Source organism: Neophocaena asiaeorientalis, unplaced genomic scaffold (genome assembly GCF_003031525.2).
Source record: "Neophocaena asiaeorientalis asiaeorientalis breed wild unplaced genomic scaffold, Neophocaena_asiaeorientalis_V1.1 scaffold79, whole genome shotgun sequence".
Taxonomy (NCBI): domain Eukaryota; kingdom Metazoa; phylum Chordata; class Mammalia; order Artiodactyla; family Phocoenidae; genus Neophocaena; species Neophocaena asiaeorientalis.
The window spans coordinates 6160543-6167358 of NW_020175402.1; the positions used below are offsets into that span (position 1 = coordinate 6160543).

General features: G+C 46.9%; 4 non-coding genes across 4 annotated transcripts; all 4 read right to left on the reverse strand.

Moving 5' to 3' along the window:
* Positions 1-632: 632 nt before the first annotated feature.
* LOC112414467 (small nucleolar RNA SNORD99) lies at positions 633-706 on the reverse strand. The gene has a single exon (XR_003006161.1). It is a non-coding gene; the product is annotated as a small nucleolar RNA SNORD99 (small nucleolar RNA).
* Positions 707-1387: 681 nt separating this feature from the next.
* On the reverse strand, positions 1388-1514 carry LOC112414459 (small nucleolar RNA SNORA61). The gene has a single exon (XR_003006153.1). It is a non-coding gene; the product is annotated as a small nucleolar RNA SNORA61 (small nucleolar RNA).
* A 228-nt stretch (positions 1515-1742) lies between these two features.
* Positions 1743-1873, reverse strand: LOC112414458 (small nucleolar RNA SNORA44). The gene has a single exon (XR_003006152.1). It is a non-coding gene; the product is annotated as a small nucleolar RNA SNORA44 (small nucleolar RNA).
* A 511-nt stretch (positions 1874-2384) lies between these two features.
* Positions 2385-2519, reverse strand: LOC112414457 (small nucleolar RNA SNORA16B/SNORA16A family). The gene has a single exon (XR_003006151.1). It is a non-coding gene; the product is annotated as a small nucleolar RNA SNORA16B/SNORA16A family (small nucleolar RNA).
* Positions 2520-6816: the final 4297 nt, after the last annotated feature.

The following is a 6816-nucleotide window of genomic DNA, read 5'->3' on the forward strand; positions in this document are numbered from 1 at the left end:
AGATATTAATCCATTTATTATATATAGGAACCGGTAATTCAGAAATATAACCTGACCATGAGGTCAACCATCACCAAACCGTATCTTGATGCAAGCCTTACACATCTCTATTTATTTTCCAAATAAATTAGGAGATCCCATTTAACTTACCACAAGGACCCTCCTGAAAAGCCTTACCTATAGCTTCGTGCTAGGAAACTGGGAGGGTGGGGAGCAGCGGAGTATACTGCCCCAGGACATTAAGTACCAGTCCTGCCCTCAGCCTGAATTCTCACTTAGCAAGAGTAATACAATTGCAATTATAGAACTGATCGTTTTGTTCCTTTCTGAGATCAACCTTTTCTTCAGAAATTGAGACTATAATTCATTCTGAGTCTTACAGAGTATTTAAATAGGGAATAACCAACAATCTGAGGGACATCAAGAAAACTGACACAAACATCCAGGAACCTTTTATTGGTCACTTGTATGCCAGGTACCAGCATCAGAAAGAAAAAAAGGTGTTTCCCCCCTCAAAGAGCCCCTTGTCTCTTCATTTGCCTCTTCCTGTAGTGTTTCTCTCCTGAAAAAGAAGTGTACGCCAGTGTGTTAATAATGCCCCAATTAATCAATGCCACCCAGGTTTTCCTAAGGGCTGGTCTCAGTCCCATATCCGCATTTATCATCCAGAGATGTCCACTCAGATTAGGTTTCATCCTGGACCAGTCACAGCCTGAAAAAATACCTTGAGCTAGAATAGAACCACTCTCCCAGGAGAGGGGTGGGTAAGACTCCAAGATTACCAAAACCAATGAGCATGAGCTCAAGCCATTATCGCATTCACAGTAGTCAGCCCTTGCTGTTAAAGACACAGGACTGTCCCTTCTGCCACATTCTACTCTGCAGGTGTGTTCTTGGCATTTAGCATAGGCAAATCCAGCAGACCAAGTCACACTGTAAACATTTATTTTTTGTCCTACGGTTATGAAGAGCCAACAAATACAGCACACAAGGCCAGATGTAAATGATATATTAAAAAGAAGACTTTTACACACAGACCTGAGTAGCCTTATTATCTACTGGCTACACTGCTTAGGGTGATAACAGTGAAATACTAATGGAAGCTGCAAGGAAGTTGTGTGAAAGCTTCTGGCAGACATTCAACTCACCCAACTCTGTAGATCCACAATCACAGAAGAAGACAGCTTTACTAGTAACAGATCTTAGGAGGGAAAAAAAAGAACACTCGATCAGGAGTCAAGAAAGCTATGGATAAATCCCTCCCAAATACAGAAATATTAGTCAGCAATCACTATACCAGCTGCCCAGTTTCACATACAGCCTCCCTTTAAGTCTAAGATTATCCCATTTTACAGGGGAGGAAGCAACAAGTTCCAAGAGAATTCAACCTTGTTTGAAACTAGCCCACATGCTATATAAACAGACACCATGAGCACAGCTTCAGTACTACTATTCCTCCTCTTACGACCACCAAGACCAAGGTTCAGATCTGATGGGAAAGGGAACCGGAGGGTCAGGCTGTCTTCAACATCCAACTTTACCTTATTCTAAAGCATTGCTCCAGCAACAAGCTGGTCTTTTCAGATACTTCAGTATCAGGCACTGCCAGTAAAACCTGGGGGCAACCTGCAGAAAAAAAGTGTGGAAGCTCTAAACCAAAAAGTTGATCCATACACAGAGGCTGACTTTTTTAATGGAAACACATGGACTCAAGTGGAAGGCTTCCAGCCCAGGTCCTGAGGTACTATAGGAAAGGCGAGTGGCAGCTGCAGGTATTATGCTGACCTGTGCTGTCAAAGTCTCTCCAAGTTGCTCTTGCATGCAGTTGGAGATCCCATGGCCACAACAAGCCATAGCCCTTGGGAACATGCTGTACTGACCCACGAAGCTCCCAAATTACGTCCCTACAGAAAACCTACCAGGTCCTGAGGCTGCTGTGTTCCATCACTGTCATGACCGCAGTCTTCACTCACCAGAAAGGTCAACTTCAGTCATCCTGGAATCTTCAATCTGGCACAGCTAAAAGGAGAACACAATTGTCCTGAATGATCTTAATTGTTCCCTTCATTTGGTATTCAGAACTACGTTTTTTGACTAGCCTTTGGTCCTAAGTACTGATGCCATAAGCTTTTCAGGGCAATGACCCAAAGCACGACCAAGATCTGCACCACCTGCCACGGAATTTTCCCAGTACAGATATCTAACCCACCCCCATCTACCCCTCCATGCTGGTTCTTGGCCTCTGCAAGCTACTTCTCAAAAGCCTTATTCTGTTAACTCTGTATGCATAACCCCATCAGTGGAACATTTCTGCTAGCCTCTGGAAATGTGTCAACTCTAATAAAGGTCTCTGGCTATACATGAGAAATGGCAGGTACAATGGGAGCTGTCTTTTCCTGAAATGTTGCAGATCAGTTACAGCAAACAGAACAGCGACCGTCAAGGAAAACTGTCACTCTGGGCTCCTTTTTGACCACAGCAGCTATGTGGAAGCAGCTGCAGCTTCGACAAGGGCCACAGGGTAATCCAGGTCACAGGGCAGGCCCAACACTGTGTAGCCCTCAGACTCACCTAAATCCTGTGCATCAGGACTTATCACCAATTCATCTACTGGGACACTCTGGAGACTAAAAAAAGAGAACAAACATCCTATAGGTCCCAATCACCACTTTGTTTTACTATGTGCCAGTGTTTTGTCTCGTTTATCTTCACTGGACCATTTTATCATCCCCATTTTTTATAAGACTTAGACTAAGTTACTTACCGAAAGTTGTCTATCAATGGAAAAAGTGACAAACCTAGGATTCAAAATAGTATCTGAATGACTAAAGCCCGTCCTCCGGAAAACCTTGTCCTTATACCCACCATGGTGACTTCCTTAACATGTGCTGTGCAGCCAGGTAATTTAGATGAAGGCACGGAAGTCACCTGCCCAAGATCACCGAGCAGCTAGCTGTCACAGGCATATTCAAGGTCCGGCTGACCCCATCACGTGGTCTCCCCCCAAATTAAGCCACTTCAGTCCCAGAACTGCCGTGCTCCCGGCGGCCTGCCCGCGTTACTCACCCGTGACACCGGAGCACAAGGCCCTCCGAGCCGAGGCGGGAGCAGGGCGCGGCCCTCACAGGTTCCGGCTCCTTTCACTGCGCATGCGGCCAATGTGGCCTTCCGGACCTTGATCCAACCAGGTCGGCAGGCCAGGGTCCTCCGTGCTGCGCTCAACATCCCGCAACCTCGGGAAGCAGCTCCGGCGAGTGAGGCGGCGGTGGCGCCGAGGCTAAGGCCGGGTACGGCGGAGGATGGGCGTAAACCTTAACAGAAAACGCAAACAGCCAAGAGAACAAGGACGCGGTAACCGGAAAAAAGGGTAGCTGCGCGCCGAGAAGAGGTTTATATAGGTCCCGCCCTTCGCGGCCGCGCCTGACAGTTGGAGCTGCGTGCCGCGCAGACTGCTGGGAATTGTAGTTCTTTCGCCACCAGCGCGGAACGCGTGTCTGGCTCCAGCCCCAAGCGCGTGCGGGGCGAGACCCTTTTCACCCAGATGGAGAAGCCTTGTGGTTTCTTCCGGACCGGAAGAGGTTCCTCCGCCTTCCTTCAGCATTCAGTGAATGTCCAATACCGGGCACTGGGCTCACAGATACCGGTGTGCCATCTGGAGTTCATTCCGGGGAAGACTTTCAACATCGAGAAGTCAACCGTTAACCCTGTGAGCTGAGAAAGGGCTGCGTTCAGACCGCCGTGGGCACGTGGAGGAGCAGCGACTGAGTGATTTCGGGGAGGAGCTCTGTGAGGTCTTCTCGGAGAGGGATCTTGGGGAGGGCTTCCTTCCCAAAAGGAAGAGGCGATTGATTACAGTACTCATGAGATGAATGCATTATTTATTCAAGCCTCATCTCTTCCGCTGATAGATAAAAAATTTTATTGAGTGCTTGCTAAGTACACTGTGCTCCATTATCTCAGCTAGTTTTCATTAACCCTGTGTGTGGGTATTATAATTATGCCTTTTTCACACATAAGGAAACTGAGGAATGGATCACACAGCTAGCAAGTGAGGTAAGGACTGGAATGCGGAAGTCCACCTCAAACAGCACACTCATAATCACTGTGCCATGTGCACGTTTTGTCCATAGAATGAATAAGCGTCAATATAAAAACGTAGTAATTGTCAAGAATTAAGCACCTATTCTGTGCTTAATCTATTCATCAGTTTTCATCCTTACATACACTTTAAAACGTTTTTATCCTTACTTACACTTTAAGAAGTGTTACTATTATTCCCATTTTGTGGAGAAGGCGACAGACTGTATGAGGGTTAAGAAACTTTCTGATGACTTCGAGATGTGTTTCCGCTTTCCTTCTGAGCTCCAGACTTGATATCCTGCTGCTTCCGTGACATCTACACTTGGATGGCTATTTGTTAATAGGCTTCTCAGAACACAGTCTTTCCTCCTCTAGACCTGCTTTTCCCCATCTCAGTAAGTCCTTAGGGTGACCCAAGACCCCTCTTCTTCTAATATCCCACTTCCAATGCATCAGCAAATCCTGTGTTCACCTTTAAGATGCCTCAAGAATCTATTTCTGAAAAAAAAAAAAAAAGAATCTATTTCTGGACTTCCCTGGGGGTCCAGTGGTTAAAAATCCGCCTGCCAATGCAGGGGACACCGGTTTGGGAGGATCCCACATGCCGCGGAGCAACTAAGCCCGTGAGTCACAACTACTGAGCCCGCGTGCCACAACTACTGAAGGCCGCGCACCTAGAGCCCGAGCTCCGAAACAAGTGAAGCCACTGAGATGAGAAGCCCGCGCACTGCGATGAAGAGTAGCCCCTGCTCACTGCAACTAGAGAAAGCTTGCGCACAGCAACGAAGACCCAACCCAGCCATAAATAAATAAATGGGAAAAAAATGAAACTGTAAGTCTCTAAAATAATGAGACTAAGGCTCATTTAGCTCTTATATTTAGATCTATGATACATTTTGAGTTAATTTTTGTGTATCATGTGAGGTAGGAATCAAGGTTTGGTTTTTTATTTATTGTGTATTGCCTATCCAATTGTTCCACCTTCAATTTTGTAAAAGATCATCTTTTTCCATCTAATCTAATTGCTTTGGCATCTTTGTTAAAAATCAGTTGACCGTGGGCTTCCCTGGTGGCGCAGTGGTTGAGGGTCCGCCTGCCGATGCGGGGGACATGGGTTCATGCCCCGGTCCGGGAAGATCCCGCATTTGGAATAAAAGTTGAAGTCCCCATGATTGGCCTCTGAGGCCACAGGTGGTTGCTGTCACTGCTCACCACTTGCTCCCCATTCATTCAGCTCCCTCTCTCTGGCCTTTGTGCTCTTGGCGCATCCCTTGCCTGGCCCAACCTCAGGGCCTTCACTCTTGCTGTTCTTCCTGCCTGGAACTGTCCTCGCTGTGTATCACAGACAACCACGCTGCTTGCTCCCTCTCTTCCCCTGTTTTTCTGTTCAAATGTCACCTCCTCGGACCACCCTATTTTTTTTTTTTTGAAGATTTTTTTTTTTTTTTGATGTGGACCATTTTTAAAGTCTTGATTGAACTGGTTACAGTATTGCCTCTGTTTTATGATTTGGGGTTTTTTTTCGCTGCAAGGACTGTGGGATCTTATCTCCCCAACCAGGGATCAAACCTGCGCCCCCTACATTGGAAGGCAAAATCTTAACCACTGGACCACCAGGGAAATCCCCGGACCACCCTATTTTGATATAGCACCCTGCCACCCTTCAAGCTATGGCTTGTTACTTATAACACTTATTGCTCCCTGTCATCACATTTTATATGAGTTTATTTTCTGTCTTTCCCATTACAAGTGAGCTCTTCAAGAAAAGGAATTGTGTCTTTCTTTCCCACGGCTGTATAAGTGCCAAGTATGTAAAAGATGGCCAGCATTTATTGAAATAATTACTAAGTGAATAAATTAATGAATGAATAAAACTTGGCCAAGGCCACATAGCTAGTAAGCATCATTTGGAACTAAAACTAAGATCTGTCTAATGCACATGTGCGCCTGCTACGATACACAGTAACCCCAGAACTATCCTGTGAGGTGGGTGCCATGATTTGCCTCACTTAGCAGAAGGGGAAGCAGGGTTGGAGAAGGGAAATGACTTGCCCCCCGCGTCACATAGGGAGTCCATGGCAAAGTCAGCTGACATCTGGATTCCAGCACCAGGTGCAGTCAGGGACAGGCACATGACCCCAACCCGCAGCAGGAACGTCTAGGAGAGGAAGTTCAAGGAGTCCGATGCTGACGGTGCACTCTGCCCACATGCTGACTGCAAAGGCTTCTGGGACGTCTGGGTTCAAACTGCCTTTCAAGCTGTTTCATGCCTCTGCCTTTGCCCAGCTGCCCCAGCATGGAGTGCGCTTCCTCCCTGACCTCCCCGGCTCCCACTTGTTCTTGGAGACCCAACTTCAGCTTCACCTTCTCCAAGAGGTCTTCTCTGACCCCGTAGCTCCCTCAGTCCAGCTCTGTTGTGGTGTTTGAATGAATAAATGTGTGAATGAATGAACGAATAGCATTTATCCACTTTTATTCATTCATTCATTCAACCATAAATATTTACCAAGTTCTACTTTGTGCCAAGCACTGAGGATACAGCCACTGGTCCTTGTTCTCAAGAGGCCTGAGCCTAGAAGGGAGACAGTGGACAAAAGGGCCTGTGACCTCACTGGCCAGTGAAGTAGGGGTTAGTTACCCTTTGACGAGCAGAAGGGGAGCGTTCCTGGCAGAGGGCTGAGAAGAGGCAAGATGTTCAGCATGGCTGGAGCACTAGTGGTGGGTAAAGAAAGGCGG